The 24,340-nt window shown below is 42.0% G+C and overlaps 1 long non-coding RNA gene across 1 annotated transcript in view; it reads left to right on the forward strand.

The window, feature by feature from the left end:
• LOC309542817 overlaps positions 1-13,449 on the forward strand; it is a 33,251-nt gene extending 19,802 nt beyond the window's left edge. The window contains exon 3 of the long non-coding RNA XR_014224456.1: positions 13,187-13,449. This is a non-coding gene — a long non-coding RNA (uncharacterized lncRNA). The remainder of the gene's footprint in view (positions 1-13,186) is intronic.
• The last annotated feature ends 10,891 nt before the right edge of the window (positions 13,450-24,340 follow it).

Consider the following 24,340-nt stretch of genomic DNA (forward strand, 5'->3'; position numbering starts at 1 on the left):
CAGGGCCGCCTTCAGTTGTCTTTTAAAAGTAAAATAGTTGCTTATTGCCTTGACATCCGCTGGGAGGGTGTTCCACAGGGCAGGCGCCACTACCGAGAAGGCCCTCTGCCTGGTTCCCTGTAACCTCACTCCTCACAGTGAGGGAACCACCAGAAGGCCCTCGGGGCTGGACCTCAGTGTCTGGGCTGGATGATGGGGGTGGAGACGCTCCTTCAGGTATACAGGACCGAGGCCATTTAGGGCTTTAAAGGTCAGCACCAACACACTGAATTGTGCTCAGAAACGTACTGGGAGCCAATGAAGATCTTTCAGGACCAGTGTTATATGGTCACCATGCATGAATTGGAGGGCAAACATGTGAAGCAGGGAGCCTTCTGTACTTGTGGAATCTCTCTGCACATTCTAGAACACTGATTTCCCCGCGTTCTGAAATGCACAGGGACGCTCCATGAATAGAAGAGCTTCTCCACTTAACAGGTTCACCATCCAACTTATCAAAGGTGAGTTGAATGGCGATGGGATAGAGCTCGTGTGCTTATCCCAAGTCCCCTCCCCCCCCCATTGTGTGTTTACTCATGAAGAGGAATTTAGTCTTCCAGATTAGAGGAACATTTTTCCAGGCAGATTTGATTTCTGGCATCTCTTTATCTTGAAATCTACCTCTGTCCTAACATTTCCTGCAGTTTTGCATTATTTCTCCTGCTTTTTACTCTGACCCTTTACCATTTATCTTGATAGGAACTTGCATTGCACACTATTCCAAAGAACAGGGTTGGGATGGGGGTGGAATTTGTTTCTGTTCACATTTAAAGATGAATTCATCTAACTTGCACATTCTGAAATGATCTAGTAACCAAAAACACAGCCATCCTTCGAGATTCGCACTTCTCTGAATTTTACACCACAGCTCTCTAGCCAAGCAATGTGTACAAAATGCATATACTGGGGTAAAGTGTGTGTGGAAATGCATATGTTAGTGCAAATAACATACAAAGATGCATTGTTTCAGGGGAAATTTCTTTGCAAATATGTGTATAGTAGGCAAAATTGTATACAAACCTCAGTGTATTTGGAGAAACTGCATTAAAATGCTGATGCATTTTCATGATGAATTTATTATATTTTAAAAATATAATCTGATGTGAAAATGTGGAGAAGTGAATTTAAGACTGGAAAAATGAAAAACTGAAAAACTGGGAAATGTCAGATTCATTCATCCTAGCCAGAAGTGATGCTACTGTTATGCTACAACACAAAATCAGTTTTGCCTAAGGCTGCCAATGGTATTTCATAAAAAGCTACCATGACATGAATAGGTTCAAGTTCAAACCATTGTTTTCGCTGAGTGGACAAAGCTGTTCTAGGGGAGAGACATGTTAATCAACTTAATGAACTCTCTGGAAAGCTGACCAACCAGTAATATCATCCTAAAAGCCCTTTCTAAACAGTAAATCCCACTGAACTCAGTGAGACTTACTTCTGGGTAAAGCTGCTTAAGAATGATTTGCTATGCTCTAAAACCAGATATAATTACGATAATTTCTAATTAATTGTTTAAAATTCTATGCCACTTTTCAACTAGGTGTGATTTTAAAAGAAAAAGCTATTCAAAGACATTTTGTAAAAGAATTTGCACTCTGGCAATTATTAGAATGAGGGGAGCGAGTCTTGTGTGTCCATTAAGTGGATTTCATTGACACATTATTTTATGTCAAGAAAGACCGAACTATGCTCTTCCTTGCTGTGGCTCAGCATGCCAGGGGTCGGGTGGGGAGAAATGGAATGGAGCTCATACCAGACACAAGTCTATTGCCTCTCTCAATGTCTTTCGCCCCCTGCTGTGCTGACCAGGGCAAACATTTAACCCTAAGAGTCAGAGATCAACCCAAACCTGCCCTGGCTTGACCCACGTGTACAACAATAGCAGCATATTTTCAAAAGCCTTCCCCTTAACTACACATCTACAATGATAATTAACTGGCTATTTTAAAGGCACATTGAAATCCACACTGCGGCTAAGGAATGTCAGGAGCAAAGCAGCTGCTCTCAGGAATCTCAGACTTTGATTAGTATTTTTCCCCATTTCATCCCTCTTTGTCTACAGTCTTATTCTCTTGACGCCAGATTCAAATGGATTGATTGACCTAGAAAAACATGCCCAGCTTGCACAGAGGGTACTTTTTCTGAGAAATGTAGTCTTTGAGCTAGCTCTGAGAGGCTCTATTTTGATGGAAGGATCACATTTCTTTGACTTTTTTCAGATACTTAATAATACAGAAAAGACCTGAGATGAGCATGAACAGGAGTTTCTGATTCCGTCTTCCTCAGTTAAGCAGAGGCAGGTTTGGCAGTTGTTACGACTCTGATTATCATTGTGTGAAATACTTCATGAGTGCAGCTGCATCACTTTGGCACCCTAGGATTAGATGGCCCTCAAGTAGTTCCTAGAATCAAAGAATCATAGTACAGTGGTACCTCGGGTTAAGTACTTAATTCATTCCGGAGGTCCGTTCTTAACCTGAAACTGTTCTTAACCTGAAGCTAATGGGGCCTCCTGCTCCCGCCGCGCCGCCGGAGCACAATTTTTGTTCTCATCCTGAAGCAAAGTTCTTAACCTGAGGTATAATTTCTGGGTTAGCAGAGTCTGTAACCTGAAGCATATGTAACCTGAAGCGTATGTAACCCGAGGTACCACTGTATTGTAGAATTGGAAGGGACCCTAAGGATCATATCAACCTCCTGCAATGTAGGAATATGCAGCTGTCCCATATGGTGACTGAACCTGTAACCTTGGCCTTATCAGCACCATCCTCTAACCAACTGAGCTATCCAGGCCTCATGCTTTTTATTCTGGGAATGAAGAAAAGTTAGGGCTGCCATACATCCAGATCTTCCAGGACATTACCGGGATTTCAAAGATGGAAGGCAGTGGTTTGTCCTGGATCTTCGGCAAGTAAACTGAGAAAGCTCAACAACTTTCGGGCTCTCCTCATTTTTACTTTTTGAAATATGGCAACCCTAGAAAAGTGCCTACAGGACTTTCAGAAGCCTTGAGAGAGCATTTCATGATTCTCACAAAGAGGGCAAAAAGCAGGTGTTGATAGCTGTGTGAGTGCAAGGATTATTGCTAGTGCAGGATTCCCCCCTCTCCTCCCTCCATGTATGCCCTGCGCCATCCACAAATGTGCTCTGGAGGGTTGGAGGAGCCCCCAAAACAGATTTGGGGGGGAGGAGATTGGGGAGAACATTGTACTTAGTGCTATGCAGAATAGGTCAGGCTGGGGTTGTAGTCTTCTATACAACTATGAAATGTACAGGTTATCAGAGTATCAAATATCACAAATATGGAATATAAATTGAACATTCCTGAATGGAATGCCCTCACGGAGTCCCTAATTCACAGCTCATGCCTTGCATAAGCAAGAAACCAAATTAGATACATGATCTTTAGAATAATGAAAATTTCAGTGAAACACCTAGCAAGTCATTCAGTCAGAGCATACATAGGTCTTAAACTGTCAGTGACAATGTTTGAGTGCTCGCCAGCAGAGAGCACTGCATACACTTCAACAGAGAGAGAGAGATGCACTCCAAGATATACAATGATGTCTGGAGAAGTACCATTTCCCAAAAACCCACATAATTTTCTCTCTGTGTTTCAGGAAATGTTTCTAAGTGTTTACTTCTTAGTGAATTCCGCTCTCTTCTTAGTGAAGAAAAGAAAACTGGGTCCATTGGTTTCTCTTTCAGTTGGAAATGAACCCATTTTTTGTTTGTTTGTTTTATTTAGATCATAGTTGTCTAATCAGTCTATCACCTGGTCTTTTTGTAAAGCTCAAAGTATACTGGAATTCTTAGATTCGAATTCTGTGTGCGTATGTGGTGAATTCTCAAAGGAACACATAATTTCATAAAGTATGTGGTGGCTTTCCAGACTTAGCTGCTAGAAGACTGACTTTAATTAGTCAACTCCAGTTCTTGCAGTATCTATATCCCTTTTCAACAAGGTCAAACCGTTGGTCACCATTTCACCATCTTTATTACCCTATATATCAACAAATATTGGACGGCACACGTATTTTAAGAACAGTTTTTAAGAACAGCACAGAAAGTAGTCAGGAATGGCTATAACTGCTGACAACTGATGCTGACAGCCCAGAAACAAGAGGGGCCCAGGACTGCATAGCCTAAATACCAAAGGTTATTTCATATACAAAATGTGAGCAACCAATCTGAGCTCATTTTGCAGAAGCAGAAGTGCAAAATGAAGTGAGGAAGATAGTGCAGGGTTTGGTTCTAAATCAACTTTCCAACACAGAACCAGTCACTACATGAAAAAGTACTGGAATTCCTTTGGAATAACCAAATTGCAGTTTCAGGCAGTAATAACTGTACTCTCATGCCCAAATACACTATGTTTAATGTTTTATTATGTTTTTATATATGTTGGAAACTGATCAGTGTGGCTGGGGCAACCTAGTCAGATGGGTTGGGTACAAATAAAATAATTATAATTTTTGTTGTTGTTGTTATTAGTGTTGTTATTGGTTTTTAGATATTCATATTAGGCTAAAATACATGTTAGGTATGACCATGCATCGGTTTACTCAGAAGCAAATCCCACTATGTTAAAAGGGGCTTACTAATTGTGTTTAGGACTGGAGTTGAAGATGTATATATTCAATCATAAATATTCTGAGAATGAATGTGTCAACAATGAGAAAGCTACTGCTGCTGCTGCTGCTACTACTGTCGTTTTCATTAACATTTATAAAGCACAAGGGTGAGCATGCCCTCCCTTGAGATGTCAAGGAGATACAGAACTTTTAGAAGACATCTAAAGGCAGTCCTGTATCAGGAAGTTTTTAATGTTTGATGTTTTACTCTGTTTTTATATATGTGGTAAGACGCTGAGAGTGGCTGAGGAAATCTAGCCAGATGGGCAGGGAATAACTACTACTATTACTACTGTTCATTGTTTTTGCATTCAGTGTAACGTGTGAAAGGTTCTGCAGTTTACTAGTGACTAGGTTCTACAGTTTACCAGGGACTTGAGTTATGGGGACATGGGAGAGAATATAGCTTAGGGATGCTGCTCAAAGGGTGCCACAGTGACTCATTAATATAAAATGTCATGCTCTGTGTAAGACCCGCGGTTACTCTTCTCTGGTAGTGACTACCCTGACTTGCAGTAGTTTGCCAATTCCTCATGCAGGAGTTTTCTGTAGCTCTCTCTCCTGAGGCTCCATTTTATATTAGAACACAGCTTGCTCAAAGTGGGTATGCTTTAGAATGCAAAAATGCTGATTTCAGCACCAATACACCATGACTGCAACAGTTATTTTTCTCCATAAATATAATGTATTATGGGATACAAGATAGGATATCTCGAGGGATAGCTCAGTTGGTTGAGCATGAGACTCTTAATCTCAAGGTTGTGGGTTCGAGCCCCACGTTGGGGAAAAGTCTCCTGCATTGCAGGGGTTGAACTAGACGATCCCTTCCAGCTCTATAATTCTATATCAGTGTCATAGCTGTCAACTTTTCCCCTTTCTTGCGAGGAATCCTATTCGGAATAAGGGAATTTCCCTTTAAAAATGGGAAACGTTGACAGCTATGATCAGTGTGGGGTGGGGGAGAGAAGGAAGAGATTGAAAATGGAGTTGGCACTGAGTTTTAGTTCCCATGCCATCATTTGAATAAATAGTTTCTTCTTGCAGGTTTATTTATTTTGCAAATGAGAGATGAAAACATAATCCTTGATCTACGCTTCAGGAGACTGCAGGTGGGTTGAGTTGCGCAATTTCACACAAGTATTTTGGCAGCTCCGAGTAGTATTTCACCTCTGGCTCATCCCTGCCATCTGCAAAAGGCAGATAGTGAGCAAGCTCTGCTAATGGCCAGCTCTAATCAGAGTGCAGTGCTCACAGTCATTACCGGATTAACTTCTCCTGTATTTTATCTGTGTCATCTTGACCCCTTTCCATTTAGTGCACATGTTTTCATGCTTCAAATGAATTGCTTATAGGTCAATTCTACAAAACAGCAATGTGTCAGTACAGTATATCAGGAGTAGCCACGATAGTGCTCTCCAGTTGTTGTGGATAATGACTATTATCATTCCTATTGGCCATGCTGGCTAGAGTTGATGGGAGTTGTTAGAGTCCAAAATATCTGGAAGGCACTATGTTGGCTACCCTGCAACGTTTAAAAGTATTAGAAAGCTCCTAATCCCTTTGCGAGCAGTGGAAGAGGAGCCCCTCAGGAAGCTTGTCAATGAGGGACCTAGAATATACCAGCATATAAACTACAAGCTCTGAAACAAATGCTTCTTTGCCTGGCTTCTGTTAGGAGAACCACAAAAGTATCAGTCTACGAGTTCATAAAGCAGGAACTTTAAAACAGAGAATCAACAGATTCCCAGCCTTTCCTGTTTCCTGCCTCACAGCTCTCCTACAGGGACTAACTGTTGCCCCCGACTGATTTCCTCCTGGCTTGCTGTAACCTAATTCCCCGCCATTCATTCTAGCTGTCATTGTAAGCTAATGGAGCAGGCCAGGCAATCCCATGAGGGGGATTCACGACCTTGACTCTGCTCTGCCTGCCAAACTAAACTTTGTAATAGATGTTGTTCCCAGTTCTCCTTACGCTCTTCAATGAATCTCATGAATGCTTGGCTGAGCAACAAATTTGACCCCAATTACATGAGTATGCTTCCTTGACAAATTAATGGCCAACGGGCTATTTACCACCCCTTTGCCTTATTTATTCTTTCAAAGAGCTGCCAACGGCTTGTCAGAGAGACCAAGCTGAATAGATGTAGATCCATTGGACAGTCTCTGGTGGGATCTTCACATTAATTGGTTCCCTGAGGTAATATGAGAATTAAATGGCAAATCGGACTATGTCAAACATTGGGCTCCCTTCTTAGTGCATTATTTCATTTCATTAAAAGATACATATGCTACCCTTCAGCTGAAATATTTTTTCCCCCAGGGCATCTCACAAATAATAATCATAATAAATTATTAACTCTCTAAAGCCAACTACCAAACAAACAAACAAAAATCAAGGTGCAAAAACAAGGGAAATTGTGAAATAAGCACTAGGAAGACCAGTCAAACGGCATTTTTAGGAAACTGAGGAAAATAAAAAGGGTATTTGCCTGACAGTGAAAAAACATAAGATAAGGCACCAGCTGAACTTCTCTGGGGAGAGAATTCCAGTGATAGGGTGCCACATTCAATAAGGCCCCTCCCTGGTTGCCATCGCTTAATTTTAATGGGTAGAAGCATCTATAGAAGGTCCTCTGAATATGGTCTTTGTGTGCTGGGAGGATGAACTCATTCAAGTTCTCACATTCCAAACTAAATAAGTGCTTTGAATTTTCTTCAGAAATGGATGGGGTCCAGCAGCCAGAGCAGTTAGCAATATATGTTTCCTATGAGCGGTCCCACTTAGAAGACTTCCTGGGTTTTAGGTTCATCTGGAGGTGATAGTATCCCTTGTTTGCATGGATGGGGCATGGAGAGAGATGTGGGTGTAGAAATCTCTGTGACTTTGTTGCTGCAGCCTTTTGGATGAAGGTAAGAGTCCCATCCTTTGCTCTAACACTGTTGCCTCTGACCTCGTCCACCATTTGTATGCATCCCCCTGGAAGTTGTCCACGTGGGATCTGTGGCCCTTGCTCTAGGGGATTGCAAACCTATTCAGGTTAGGCTGAACACCACCTCATCAATCAAACCATTCAGCATAGTACCTCCATATCCTCTTGTCAGGAAGCAGCCTTGGCTTACTATAGCTGTTAATGCTAAATTAGAATAAAGGCATCTTCATATCCATGCTGAACAACATGGCAAGATGTTTCCCCCTTCTCGCACTGGCAAATTATCGGGGTGATCAAGTAACTGCTTTATGCATCGCTTTGTGAAAATTGCCACATTTTTGTGAAAATTGCCACCCAGCACTTGATAATTCTAGTAGAGCCTAGCATTACAAGATGTAGTAGAGCTAAAAAGTAGTTTCTTTGTGGCACTTTTAACCCCGTTAATGTTTCTGCAGTGCTGCTGGTGCTTTCATCTGTTTCTGCTTTTAAGGTTTTGTTGTGGTTTTCTATTTTATCTTTGTTAGCCCCTATTAGGGTATAAATATTTTAAATAAATAAATGTATGGGACTGAGCTGTTCCATTCACTTTTGGTGGACTGGTATAACCTTATTTAATAGACCCTAACTGCCATCACTAACCCCCAGAATATTGCTGATACTCTGAGTGCCATTAATTATACAGTGGTACCTTGGGTTACGCGGGTGGCGCTGTGGGCTAAAGCCTCAGCGCCTAGGGCTTGCCGATCGAAAGGTCGGCGGTTCGAATCCCCGCGGCGGGGTGCGCTCCCGCTGCTCGGTCCCAGCGCCTGCCAACCTAGCAGTTCGAAAGCACCCCCGGGGGCAAGTAGATAAATAGGTACCGCTTACCAGCGGGAAGGTAAACGGCGTTCCGTGTGCGGCTCTGGCTCGCCAGAGCAGCGTTGTCACGCTGGCCACGTGACCCGGAAGTGTCTCCGGACAGCGCTGGCCCCCGGCCAATAAATGTGAGATGGGCGCACAAACCCCAGAGTCTGGCAAGACTGGCCTGTTTGGGCAGGGGTACCTTTACCTTTACCTTTACCTTGGGTTACAGACGCTTCAGGTTATAGATGCTTCAGGTTACAGATTCCACTAACCCAGAAATAGTACCTCGGGTTAAGATCTTTGCTTCAGGATGAGAACAGAAATCGTGCAGTGGCAGCGGGAGGCCCCATTAGCTAAAATAGTACCTCAGGTTAAGAATAGTTTCAGGTTACGAACGGACCTCCAGACCAAATTAAGTTATTAACCCGAGGTACCACTGTAATCATATTCTGCTCTTCCGTAGCTCAGCATGGCTTGCTTGAAGCTTCCACTGGCCTCCCACTCAGACACTCATAAGGACCACACCCATTTAGTTTCAATACCTTTTGCAGCAGTGGGTGCTCTCAGACCATCCGCCAAGCACTATCTGCCTAGACACTGGATTGCCCTCTTACTCACATAGGTGGTTTCCTCCAGGGCAGGATTATAGATGCATGGACTGGGTGGTACAGGAAGCTTTCACTGCTATGTTTGTTTTGTACAATGAAAGAGGATTTCTGCCTCCAGGGCTCAAACCTATTTACCAAGACAAAATTCATACTGGGATGGGAGGGAACGTATGGGTCAAACTACACTCAGCATTTACCATGTCTTTTGAATCCTATGCTCAGGATTCTCTTTTTACCCCCCCCCCCCGCCCTTTGCAGTCACAGAGGAGGATAAACCCTTTCCCCTGGGCTGTTTTCCCACTGAAAACCATGCCTCCCACATCTGTTATTTGTCCTCGAACCTTTTTTTTTTTGCCTGCAAAAAGCAGCTAGGGGAAATAATTTTCATCAGGAGAAATGGTGCATAGAGGGAAAGGTTAAAACACCCACCCACCTGTGCTACGGGCCCAAACCAGATTAAGAGCCACTGTTGCTGCTGTTACTAATCCTAATTGCAGGAAGAATCCATTTCTTCTCGTTTGACCCTGAGATCTTACAACAGCATGTTCAGAGTCATTTAGACTAATCATTCTGTTATGAGGGTTTAATAGGCATTATTAATTTGTCATTTACGTGAATTCGCTTTTTGTAAGACTGTTTACCCAATAAACTCCAATGACACCTGCAACTTAGTTTAACAAATGGCTTTGCTACTTAATATGTTTTGCTGTTTTTACATATTTATAACACAGGCCCTCTGAGGAGAATGCAGGCTGCAAATCCACAAAAAAATTGTGAAGTAAATAATTGTAATGATTTTATCAGTCCCACGTTATAGCATGTTGGACCATTAAAAGGAAACTAAATTATGGTGTTTTAAGAAATTCATAGGTATCCAAATATACCAAAGATCCTAACACATGTTCCGCGATGTGGTCTGTGTTACTATTGACAAGAATGTGTCACTGAATTAAAGCAATTGCTTTTCCTTGTGTTGCTGACTTTTCAAAAAACAATAACACTTTTTTACCAGAAAAGATAGAGTATAGTGTCTTTGTGCTGAGCTTGTGGTCCTGCTAAGATGGCCGTCTGAGGCTGCTGTTTGGATTAGTGCAAGCTACTCATTACCTTAAGCTTACTCAGAAGCAACTCAACAACACATTAAAAATGAAATAAGAAAGAGGGAAGTGCAAAAATATGGAGTCCAAAACAAATATCCCACTTCCCCCACTGATTGCAGCTTATTTCCCAAATAACCTTTTTGGCAACTTCACATAGAAAGCACCAGTCTGGTCAGGTTGCCCAGTTGAGGAGATGCTAGAAAAAGGCACCCAATCACATGGGAAATATCTGCATGATAGGATGCCACCCACACTGCTTAGAATTTTATTCCGCTAGGCAAGAACTGCTTATAAATAAGCAGGACCCATGCATCCGGGATGACATCAAATGGGCAATTTAGGCAATATGATTTGCCATTGTATTCTTACTCATAGAACTGTAAGTTGGAAGAGACCCTGAGGATCATCTAGTCCAACCCCCTGCAATGCAAGAATATGTAGCTGTCCCATACAGGGACCAAACCTGCAACCTTGGTGCAGACCCTCCAAGTGTCCCTATTCTCCAGGGACATCCCTGATTTTAGAGAAGCCGTCCCAGTTTCTGGTTTGATCCTGGAATGTCCCATTTCCCTGTCCCTATTTTCACTGGAGAAATGTTGAAGGGTATGGTAGGGTATTTCTGTTTTCACTGGAGGGTATGGAGTTATCCGACCCCTGAGCCACCTGAAGGCAAACCTGTATAGGGAAAGGGTTTTTTAAAAAAATGTTTTATTATGTTTCTACATATGTTGGAAACTGCCCAGAGAGGCTGTGGCAACTCACTAAGATGTGTGGGGTATAAATGGTAAAAATATCATTATGGAATGAGACGTCCCTATTTTCATCAGCAAAATGTTAGAGGGTATGTTGGTGTTATCAACACCATGCTGTAACCAACTGAGCTATCCAGTTCCTCGCACTGTTTATCTCTAAAGCAGCCTTTCTCAACCTGTGGGTCCCCAGATGTTGTCAAACTACAACTCCCATCACCCCTAGCTAGCAAGGCCAGAGCTCAGGGATGATGGGAGTTGTAGTCCAACAACATCTGGAGACCCACAGGTTGAGAACCGCTGCTCTAGAGTAACAAGGGAACAGACATCATCCCCAGGGGCCGCTGGTCCAGTGGGACAGTACTGTGCTGGCATGGTCCTGAATGCAGAGGGGTGCACCAGGGCAGAGGTGACGTCAAGTCTATGCAGGTAGACCAATAGACACACCCCACTATGCTTGTTGCTCCTGGTAATCACAGATGCTCCTCCCCCATCACCAAATTATCGTTTCATCAAGGTGGAATAAAACCACTTGAGAATTAATTGGTGCCTTTTTGCCTTTGGACAGTTAACTCTACACATTAAATAAGAGCACATCTTTAAAAACCTAGCTGAGTAAAAGCACTCGTTCAGGCCTCAATTATGCAAGAATGAGTGCATCCGAACAAAAGAGTTGTAAAGCATAGAAAAGGGAGCCTCCAAGTGACTGATGACTTGGGATGGCCAAAGGAGGTCACCATTAGGAGTGGCAGTGCCTGCCAGGGCACCATCCCAAGAACCCGTACCGAGACTGATAAACCAGATGGCTGACTCAGCACAACAGCCCCTGTCATTCTGCATTAGATGCGCTTGTGACTGCAGAGGAGGCAGCCCAGACTGGGTTTGGCTCAAATAGCCGTGCTTAAACTCTCCGGTATGTCTACCAACAATCAGACACCCAGAAGGAAATATAGGCGTGTTCATGGTTAGCAGTCATGGTTAACAGTCAATGGCGCAGAAAATCCCAATGTTAGGCACTGGAAGATTTGTAATTTGGAGTGATATTTGTGCAGCAAACTTCATTTGCACGAAGTTTAAGAACGAAAGTCCCACGTCCAGTTTCCAGCTATGGTGGCCAGATGTGTAGCGTTCAACTATGTCTCGTGTTTGTTTTTAATTCATTACAGCCATGAGAGGGAGACTTATTATTATTCGGATCACAGTGTACAGGGAAGAGCCATTTATCCCTTCCTGCTCCAGCCACAACCACTGAAAATCACCCTCCCTGATGTGAAGCTACAAGGCTTAATAAAAATAGTTCCCTCCCCTCTCCTGCACATTAGGAACATAGGAAGCTGCCTTACCAGGCCATTGGTCCATCTATTGTCTATACCAGTGTTTCCCAAACTTTGGTCTCCAGCTGTTTTGGGACTACAATTCCCATCATCCATGACCACTGGTCTTGCTAGCTAGGGTTGATGGGAGTTGTAGTCCAAAAACAGCTGGAGACCCAAGTTTGGGAAACCCTGGTCTATACTATATGGGCAGCAGCTCTCCAGGTTTTCAGACAAGTTTCTCCTTGCCCTGGCTCAAGTTTTCAGGGATTTACCTTATTGTCTTTATTGATTGATTGGTTTTTTTTTAAAAAAAAATCGCTCTCCACTACACGTGGAGGCAGTTCACAAACAAAATAATGATATTTGAGCTTTTTTCTGAGAGAAAGGTACAGCTTTCATACTAAGAGAAGAGCCTCCATCTTTTGTAAGAGGCTATTGCGCTTACTTTAATCTTGCTTTTCTCTCGCCTCTCTGCCGCCTTGCTCCTCACTGCTGGTCTTTGGACATGGCCCAGCTTTGTGGCTCAACCCTCACCCATATACAAGCTTAATACTGCTAATTGTGCTAATCATCACATTGTGATTATGTCAAGTCTCACCAGGGGCTGTAATTGATGAATTAAAGCAAATCAAGTAATGTAGCTACATGTTACACATTAAGCATAAGCTGTAGTCTGGCCAAGGGATTCTTGAGAAATTTGTTCTTCACAAAGTTCAATGTGATCTGCATCTTCTGGGCCAACATGTGCCAGAATGTAATTATCTCTTCAGGTTTTTCACTCCTCTGAATTTTGCAAGTGGAGTCCTGAGCTCAAGCAACATACCAAAACAAGTATTTTAGGAGAAAATACATTCAGAAATGCGTAGTTCGAGAGAAAATGTCTATAAATGCATGTTTTGTGAGAAAATACATTCAAAAATACATATTTAAATATGTATCAAATGTTTATTTTTAAAATCCACAGATTAATTTGGAAATGGGACAGAATGGACTTAGAATGAAGACATAGAAAGCTGACATGGGCTGAGAATGATCTGTTTAATCCTGAGTAAAGGTATCTTAAATGATTAGCAAACAAGCTTGTTGGTTTTGTGGATGATCGAAGTTATATTTAAAGCACATTGCTTTAATGTAGCAACTCAGCATCTGATTCCCTCCCCCCCCTTAACTGTTTAAGGAAACAACGAAAGGTGAAATCAGAACATCAAAAAAACTGGGAAACCAGACTTCAAGGTAGATAAATCAGCTATGTTTTGTTGTTGTTGTTGTTGTTGTTGTTGTTGTTGTTGTTGTTGTTGTTGCTGCTGCTGTTGTTGTTATACTGTGTCACTTAATGCAAAATGGACTTCAACAAACCACAAATACCATTTCTAATATACTTATGTTAATCATTGTAAGCACCACCAACAAAGCCCCACTTTAAGCAACATCTAAAATGGACTAAGGGTTCACATTTAGGAATTAACAACCACAATATTAACCACTGGTTGATAAAAGATGTTAAATCAACCAGTAGTTAATGCAAATTCTACTGTAAACACACTATCCAGTCCAAATCTTTTTTACAGTCATAGACCAGCATAAGATAAAAACACATAAAACATGTCAAACAAACCTTCAGTTTTAGACCTGCTGTGTGGCACATACCATCCTCTGACATATGTCAATCATAGCAGCACAATATCTGGCAACTGAATATGTTATATCAGGATTTATATCTTGGAGCAGTAAGGAGATATAGAATTGCCCTGTGTGTCCTGGAAATTTGTGTATTATTAATCCATATTATAGTGATGTATGGAAGTGAGAGCTGGACCCTAAAGAAGGCTGATCGCCAAAGAATCGATGCTTTTGAATTATGGTGCTGGAGGAGACTTTTGAGAGTCCCATGGACTGCAAGAAGATCAAACCTATCCATTCTTAAGGAAATCAGCCCTCAGTGCTCACTGGAAGGGCAGATCATGAAGCTGAGGCTCCAATACTATGGCCACCTCATGAGAAGAGAAGACTCCCTGGAAAAGACCCTGATGTTGGGAAAGATGGAGGGCACAAGAAGAAGGGGACGACAGAGGATGAGGTGGTTGGACAGTGTTCTCGAAGCTACTAACATGAGTTTGACCAAACTGCGGGAGGCAGTGGAAGACAGGAGTTCCTGGCGTGCTCTGGTCCATGGGGTCACGAAGAGTCAGACACGACTAAACAACTAAACAACAGCAATCCATATTAATATGTATGCCCAACTTGAGCCTTAGATAGTTAAATAAATTAATGCATAAACAGAAGCATTGTAGTCAGTATCTGAAAGATCTGTTTCAGAATTATTTTACTTCATGCAGTGTTGAAATTCTTAGATTTCATCCTGCCAGATCTATCAATTCCTCGAGCATTGTTTTATCCAAAACCCGAGGGCTAGGCTTCATGTGCAGATGGGTATTATTTAATTAAGGAAATGGGCACTTTGTCGTAAAACTTTACTCATTCTGAATCAATCCTATCTGGGCCTGTTGGCTTGTCAAATAAATAAAAACTGTCTGGTTCAGGGCAATTATATGGCAAGTGCATCTTTTTGGCCAGAATGAGTGTTTTCACATTCCTTGGATACACTGCCGACTTCTTATTAAGTTACATCTGGGAGGAAAATGACAACAGTTGTTAAACCTGAAGGCACATATTTGCAAGTAATGTTGTTTTATGATCGCTTCAAGGTTAAATACATTGATTTTTTTAAAAAAAATACTCTTAATGTCTGGCCATGTGTTGGGTTGTGGTCCAATGATGAATCTTTGTTGTATCACTTGCACTTGCATTAGCAGCATCCAGCGCTATCTGCCAACCAATGGCCAGATGGTGTGAGGAATTGACATTAAGTACATTCCCCAAGGCCGAGCATATAAACTCACTCTGCATGCTTCTTGGACATTAAACACAGCTGGGATACACATCACAACGCTTGTAGTTCAAAGACATCCAGCTTTACCATGTGGGAAGGAAGGGACCCTGCCCAAAGATAAGCCTGGGGTAGAGTTAGCTAAATGAAATTCCTCTCATCAGACATTCTCCCTCTCTCCATATCATAGGACTCCCTCCCAGAAAGCACACAGTAAATGTTGGCCAAAAACAAAACAAAAAAACCCAAATGGAGAAAGTGCTCTTTGTTCTCTGAGCTCCAGTGTGATAACAGTTTGATAGGACAGAAATATCACTCTGGTGGTGATACTTATCTGTAAGCAGTAAACAAATATTTGGCACAGCAGTTCCATGAATCGAATGGAAAACTCTCCACATTTTGCGCTTTGTCAGAAATAATAAATCAAGTTGCACCATATTGTAATTCAATTATTAGAGAAATGAAGTAATAACCAGATTGGAAACTGGGGGGGAAGGCCTGGTGTCACTGAAGACTAACTTTTATGCACCTGATGTGAAATGCATTCATTGGTTAGGGCCATTGGCCAAACTGGACAATACTCATGACTCTCCTGTGTTGGTATTTTAAAGTTCAGATCAGCAGCAGGGAGGAGTATTCTGATGGAGAAATGGCTCTGGAGGTCATGCTTAGCCCTTTCCCTCTGCAGTTTCCCCACATAAATCTACTCGCTCCCCCACAAAGTGCTATTTGCCCAATGAGCAATATACTAGTACCTCTGTGGTGCCAATATTCTTCTTCTTTGGCAATCACTTTGCCAAGTAAGATTGTCTTCCATAAACATGGTTTTATCAGTGAGTCCATAAGTGGAGGCCAATTGTGGATCCACATGTCTTTCCACAGTGGGGACATAGGTTTCCAGGCGGGTGTTGATCGTGGTGAGGGTTTTCCAAGCATGCCTTCCTCTTAGCACGTTACTTCCTTTCGTCCTGAGTTTGAGCGTCTTCAAAACCCACGACACCTTTGGTAAAGTTGTTGTCTGCCAATATGTTTTGCCCCATAGGGCAGATATCAGCTTTGGAGGGAAAGTTTGTGTCAGGAGAATGGCACTAGAAAAAGGTTAAATATCCTTAGTGCTGCTGTCCTGATTATAGCCAACCCCTCACTCTCCTGTGGTTGTGTGGTTGCTCTGAAACAAACAAACACACACACACACACACACACACACACACACACACACACGAGAAATCCCATCACAGTCCTCTGAGCATGTTGTCTACTTTGGGTCTTAGTTAACATGTTATCAAGTCAGTGGAATTATTTCCTAAATGTCATACCTGTTCAGAAAGAAACTAAGTTTTTATATTATTAAAGAAACAGATCCAAAAAACATGGAAACTTTGACTATGCAATGAATTCCAGGTAATCTTTGCTTACATGATAAGTTCCAGAAAGGGAAATAATTTAGAGATGTTTTAGGTTCACCAACAGGCAAAATAGGAAATTAAGCTCCTATGAATCCCACAGAATTTGGTATTTGTAAATGAACCTCTTGATCCAAGCTAAGGAAAATGTGTACCCAACAACCAATCGCTGGTCAGAAATTGTTCCTCTAAAAGAAATGTTGAAAAAGACAGTGTAATTGTACTCTACAATGAGACCTATTTCAGCAAAGTACGGTCACATACAAGGGCTGCTGCATTGCCACAATCCAGCTAGTTCCCATTTTGTGCTTGCCACAGTAGAGCTCCAGTACAAGAACATTATAGGAATTTACTGGTCAGTGGAAGCAACTATTCCCCCCCTTTTTTATAAAAAAAGTTAAGAATTCAGGAAACAATGAAGGACTTGAACAATATTAGGCAACCATTTCCAGAGGGGTAACTGTGTTAGCCTGTTGCAAGAAAAAGAACAAAAAGCCTTTTGGCGCCTTAAAGGCTAACGCATGCATTATGACACAATCCATTTCATCAGGTGCATGAACCCACCAAAAAAGCAAAAAATGCAAAACTGAAGCAAGTCCTACCCTAAACTTTATATTGTTCCATTGATCAACATGGAAGCTTTAGCTCTAGGATGCAACATGTGGCAGTGCTATAACCCCCACCCCTCAAAAAAAATCTGCAGAAATGATAGGATACTTTTGAAACAACCAAGAAAGCATGGGCAGATCAAAATTAGATATGCATATTAATCCAGCTAAAATCCATGAAGTTAATATTTTGCTATGGATAATGTTTAGGCTACCATGATTAACATTTAGAATATAAGTTGCCCAGTTTTTCATTTAAGTTATTAATGTTTGTCATAACCTAATGTCTCAATCCTGAGCTTAAGCAAGATGTTTTGCCTTCATTGCCATGATTGCAGTTCTATATCATAAGAAAGATCAGTTAAATAACAGTTGTATCCAATCTCCACCCACACCGCAGAGCAATTTTTGTAATTGTCTTTTTAAATAGAAATGGAATGCAATTAAAATAATGTAGCCCCCTAAGGTGAAATGGCTCTCACTTCTCTAGATATAGCAATGCTGGCATTAGGAATTAAGAGATTTCAGAAGAAACATGTCAGTAGCTATTTTGTTATGTGAGAGGCCAGAAGATCCTGCAAATATTTTAGCAAGACCCACGCTTTGCATTGTTTAAATTATACAGTCACTTCTTGCTGCTGCAATGCAAGCGTTCAGATTCTTACAGTACTGCAGGTTGTTAAACTGACTGAGTCAATATCTTTGTCATTAGCCTTCAATAATGATTCATTATGTCAGCTGGTGATCTGCTGAAAACTACTTTCGTGGTTTTTAAAAAATCATTCTTCACCAACCAATGAGAAAAGAAAATTAGTTCAAATGCAAAGGGAAGAGGAAAATTGTGGTGATATACTCAAGGATGGGTTTTCTGATGTTCTGTTGGGTTTCTGATGTTCTGTTGGGAAGCCAATGAGTATTTGTAAGGGTCCTTTCTTTCATTCTACAAATCTGTTGGACACCACAGCCTTTCTAGGTGTGCCTCCTTCCTGGAAAACCTTATTATGTCCTCTGCAAGATTTTCCTGTAAACCAGGAAGGCTGGAAGGCTGCCAACTAAGTGTCTAGCATCTGTCTGGATATTGTTATATATATATAACCTATACCCTATACCCGTGAAAATCTACGAAAGCATATATATATATATATATATATATATATATATATATATATATATTTGCTTTCGTAGATTTTCACGGGTATAGGAATGCAGGTTTTGGTGTCTTCGGGTGTCTTCCCGTGTAAGAGTTGGGGTGTCTGTGCGACGTTTCGACGAGGTCTCACTCGTCATCTTCAGGCTGGTGCTTTCGGCTTCTTAGAAGCCGAAAGCACCAGCCTGAAGATGACGAGTGAGACCTCGTCGAAACGTCGCACAGACACCCCGACTCTTACACGGGAAGACACCCGAAGACACCAAAACCTGCATATATATATATATATATATATATTTGCTTTCGTAGATTTTCACGGGTACAGGAATGCAGGTTTTGGTGTCTTCGGGTGTCTTCCCGTGTAAGAGTCGGGGTGTCTGTGCGACGTTTCGACGAGGTCTCACTCGTCATCTTCAGGCTGGTGCTTTCGGCTTCTTGTTACTGGAACAGAGCAGAGTCTGGTGTTTGAGTTCCTATAAATACTGTTGAGGGGTGTGGTGTATAGCCTTCAACGTTGAAGGCTATACACCACACCCCTCAACAGTATTTATAGGAACTCAAACACCAGACTCTGCTCTGTTCCAGTAACAAGAAGCCGAAAGCACCAGCCTGAAGATGACGAGTGAGACCTCGTCGAAACGTCGCACAGACACCCCGACTCTTACACGGGAAGACACCCGAAGACACCAAAACCTGCATATATATATATATATATATATATATATGGAAGCCCTTTTTTACTTTAAAAAATCCATGTGGAAATACATATTTTTAAAGGGGGGGGAGGAAGATATTCCTTTAAAAATAAAATCAACAAGGATACTAGTCTTAGATTCTCATTAGCTGGACTCCCTGGTTTCCTGCAGTTCAATTAAAGTACAGGGAAAGACCTCAAGAGGTAACTGGTGTGTTATTGTTTTCTTACAAAGCACAGACAAACAAGGAGGCTACATGGCAGGGGAGGAATGTTTAATGGGAAGAAAAATGCACACATCACTCTCGCAAAATTAAGACAAGCTCAACCCCACCCCCACCAAATTATAAAGAAATTCTAAAGTGTCCTGAGAATGAGGTGGAAAAACAGAAGCCTCCTTCATGAATGCAAAAATGGTCCAAGAAACTGAAGGACAGATTTCAGCACCACAGCATTCATTTCCACCTTTGGAGACATTGTGATGACTGGAAAGTTGGATCTGCCAGAGGTACACAGCCAGGCTTCTTGTGATGGCATGACAGCATGATTGATTGTACTGCCTTTGTTTGCCACTTTATACAAAAAATAATAATTCTCAAAGTGACTTAACAACAGGATGAAATACAAACCAAATCAACTAAAAAAAACATAAAAAAGAATTGCATACAAAATGAAAATTTCCTAAAAGTGTCCATCCAAAAGTATGTTAAGAAGGACAAAACCTACCCCACCCCACCATAAACATTGCAACCTTATGGTTAAGGGTGGACAAGGAATCAAATTACAGTGGTACCTTGGGTTACAGACGCTTCAGGTTACAGACGATTCAGGTTACAGACTCCGCTAACCCAGGAATAGTACCTCGGGTTAAGAACTTTACTTCAGGATAAGAACAGAAATCGTGTGGCAGCAGCGCAGTGGCAGTGGGAGGCCCCATTAGCTAAAGTGGTACCTCAGGTTAAGAACAGTTTCAGGTTAAGAACGGACCTCTGGAACGAATTAAGTACTTAACCCGAGGTACCACTGTAATGATAATAATAATTCTGGTGCTTATTATGATTCAAAGAAGGGGGGAAATAGTGCATCTATGAACAAAGAGGTCCCTTTGCTGGTATTAAGTATGGGAGGGCAGCGTTGTGGTCTAGGTGCTGCCTCTGACTATCACATATGCATTAGAATGGGTACAGAGAGCTCCTGTGCATATTCAACTTTTAGCAAGTGTGCAACATAGGAGAAGACAGAAAGAAATAATGGGAGGACATGGAGACTGGGTGAAGAGGGAAGTAAAGGTTTGTTGAGGAAATGGAAAAAGCAGGAGGAAAAGAAAACTGAGAATGGAGCTAAAGGAGAAGAGGCTGGAGTGAAGAGAAAGAAACAGAAGCAGCCGTGCCCAGTTTTCAGCCAGATGGAAATTGTTGCATGCAGCTCTTTGGGGTTTAAGAAGATTGATCATCCTTGAGCAGAACACATAAAAATAAAATAGAAGTAGAAAAAAACCCTACTCACTTACTAATAATGTAACAAATCACACAAATCCTCCAATCCCCCCAAAACAGCAACAGCAATAACAGTGCTATGAAAATGAAACATGCCAGCAGGCCCAATTCAACAGCCCAAACTATTGTTGCTTTCCTCCTGGCCAATTGTTGTAGAAATAGTTCTGACCCAGCTGTTTCTTTCTTTATTTTCTCCACTTACAGACTGCTCTGTGGGGGAGAAAAAAAAGAATTTGTCACAGTGGCCAACAGCAAGTCATCTGCGAAGTCTGTTTCAGTGACAGAAGGCAGATTGTTGCTCCCTCTCCCATTGTGTGGGCCTCTGCTTCTTTTCATCAAGGTAGACCTCTCTGGAATGTCAGGATTAAAATATGCAGGAGGTCATTTCGTTTCCAGCCACCGCTGCCCAGTGAATCTGTGCACTTCATCTTAATATGGCTTCTTTCCTTTTATTCAGCTGACAGGCATCTAAGATAAGTAGCATACTTTGTCCGATCTGCTGAAGTACTTAGCCAAATCCTTTTGCACATTTGAAGCAGTTGCATTTCAAACAACAACAACAACAACTTTGGTCCTCCTTGCAACATTCATTTTAATCTCAGAAGACTTCCCTGGATCTTGATACAAACAGATTTTAATCTGTACAGTGGTGCCTTGGGTTACAGACGCTTCAGGTTACAGATGCTTCAGGTTGCAGACCCCGCTAACCCAGAAATAGTACCTCGGGTTAAGAACTTTGCTTCAGGATGAGAACAGAAATTGTGTGGTGGTGGCACGGCAGCAGCGGGAGGCCCCATTAGCTAAAGCGGTGCTTCAGGTTAAGAACAGTTTCAGGTCAAGAATGGACCTCCAGAACGAATTAAGTTCTTAACTCGAGGTACCACTGTATATCTAAGGGCCCAATTTTATGACGTTTTGTACAAGCCAATGAATGCTTTGCCCTTGCATTGCTGCACTCTGCATGAGGTAGAGGAGGGTTGGGGAGCCTCAGGCCTATGTGCCACATCTGACCCCCCCCCAGCCTCTCTGTCTATCCCTCAGGACTCTCTCCAGGCCACACCCTTCACCAGCCCAGCTTTGCCTCCTCCTTGGATGTTTTTGCCTGGCTGGAATGTGTCCTTGAACTCTGATAATGCCTCTTGCTTGCCTGGAAGGAGGGAAGTGTGAATGAACAAGCCTTCTGTTCAGAGATCAAATTTGTATTTGCTGCTCCAGCCATTTTTGCCTCTGGCTCTGCCCATCAAAAAGCCGCCCACCCCCAAAAGTTGCCAACAAGGGAATGTGGCCCTTGCTTGGACTGAAAAAGTGTCCCCAATTCTGCTGTAGAAGCTGAGGAAGTCTTTACTACCGGGTTGACTGGGAGCAACATGCAAGCTGTTCCGAGATCCTCAAAGGAAGAGAAGGCAATAAGCACGCAAACATCAAAAAATGGATGTTATATCAGCCCTTCAGAGATGGCATAGCTGGTTAAGTGGTAGGCCGTCATGTTTGGCAGCAGCTATAAAGCATTTGGGCTGCTGGGCTGCCACTTGGTTGAACAAGCATATCACTTTAACAGGGCCATGGAGGGAACTGGTAGGAGAAACTACAACTGCCTTGTCTCCTGCTGCATTAGGAGATTTAAAGTTGTATGCCCGCCGTCTTGTTTTCAATCTGGCTGGCAACCCTATAAAGCAGGCATTCAGAGGGTTCTGCAATTATATAAACACTAGGACATATTTTAAAAATCAGCAGTTTTAAATGCAACATCACATAGACTAACAGTTCCCCCCAACCCAAAATAGTAATATTCCTATGAATATATGATGAAAAATGGTTTTGAGAAAGTAGGGTTGCCATATTTCAAAGAGTTGAGATCCAGAAAGTTGTTGAGCTTTCTTTAGTTCAGCCCAAAGTTGTTGAGCTATTTTAAAGAAAAGTTGGCAAAACAATGATGTTTCTGAGCTATTGGGCGGGGGGGGGGGGCAGCAAAGACGACACTGCTGACATGGGTTGACATTTTCCAGGACATTGTGTGTGTGTGTGTGTGTGTGTGTGTGTGTGTGTGTGTTGATTTCTGCCCTGACACTGTAGTTGTAGTCCAACATCAGGAGGCAATTCCCTGTTCCATATTTCTTAAGGCTGTTTTTGTTTGCTTGTTTTAGGTTTTAGGTCCCCCCCCACCCATGATTTTAATCATACATTATTAGAAAACTGGAAACCCTTCTTCCTTATGTACAATCACATCAAGATTTTGATTCCTTTATCTCCATTCATGTTTGATACTAAGGTAGGCTATCTTTTACAAGTAGACCTTAGTTTGATCAGGCCACAAAGAATAAACAAACACTGAACTTTGACTGGATGATTTAGTAGCTACATATGTCAATAGACTTGATATATAGTCATTCTAAAGCCAATACAAATAACAGTAAAGTATATATCCTCCAGCTGTGTGCATCTTGGGTTTTGGCAAGCAAGCCATGCAAACAGAACAGCAAAATAAATAAAAATGGGTTTTTGTTTGTGTGTGTGTGTGTGTGCGTGTGCGTGTGTTTAAAAAAAACCAATTTAAAAACACCACAGAAAATAACAGCACATAAATTTAAAAACAATACAAGGATACCCATGACAGTTGGGAAAGCTTTTTGGAACAAAAACCTCCTCATTTGTTTTCTGAAGGTGCAGACAATGGGCACCTGATATATATTGACAGGAACGCTGTTCCATGTGGCTGGGGCAGCCATACTGAAAGTCCTAGTCTGAGTTACTGGGAAACAAACTTCTGATTTCCTTGAAACTTGCAACAGATGCTCTGCTGTTGACCACAGTGACCTAAGTGGTATGTAAAAGAATAAGGTGATCTCTCGCTTCCATGATTTTCCAATAAAGGTAGGACCTCCAACCAAATGTTACAATGTGCAGGGCTGCTGTTCACTATTTTAGTCAGTAAGGCATGGCTTCTTCCACAATATTCCCCATCCCACACATTTTCCAGTCTCTTGCCCTAGCTGGTGAGGGGAGAGTTTGTTTGTTTCCTTCTGTTAGGTTTGACCCACCAAGCCTGACGATCATTCCCACGTGTGTGCAGGTTATATGAATTTGGTTGCATAAGCAATAGCACTCATCTGTGAACTCGAGAAACTGAGAGAGAGAGAGAGAAAAATCACTACTGTTATGTAGAACAAGAAAAAGAACCACAAATGCAGCTATTTCCAGTGTTTTTCAATATATTGTAAACCCATTTATCAAGCTGTATGAGGAAGTAAATCACAATAAGGTAATCTCTTGATTGGTTGGAAAGAACATGAGCCAACACCTGTGTGTGCCTTCAGATAAAAGAACATATTTCATTCAGTTGTCTTCAAAAGAGGTATGCATCAGAGTTCTTAAGGAAATCCAGCTGCAGCATTTTGTGAATATACTAGACATAATAGGATGATTTCACAGGGCTGCAGAGTTTTGCACTTTGAAACAATAATCCAAAGCCCAGACAAGTACATTAATAACTCCAAATCAGAGTTTAGCAAATCAGCAATCAGGGCTGCAGCACTGCCAGCAATCGTCCTGCAGCATACTGCACTAACTGCAGCTTCAGGATCAAGCCCAAGGGAAGCCCCACATGGAGCACACTGCAATAATCCAATCTTGATGGTGCCAATGCATGAACGATGGTGGCAAGACTTTCCCGGTCCAGGAATGGCCATAGCTGTCAAACCCGTTACAGTTGGTAAAGGCACTTCTAGCCACTGAGGCTACCTGAGCCGGAAGCACCCCCAAACTGTGAACCTGCTCCTTCAGGGGGAGTGCAACCCTATCCAGGGTAGGCAAATGTCCAGTTTCTTGGACACAGGAACTACTCACCTAGACTGAGTAGAACCCGAGCACATCTTGATAGAAGAAG

Source organism: Podarcis vaucheri, assembly GCF_965113315.1.
Source record: "Podarcis vaucheri genome assembly, chromosome: 1".
Lineage (NCBI taxonomy): Eukaryota > Metazoa > Chordata > Lepidosauria > Squamata > Lacertidae > Podarcis > Podarcis vaucheri.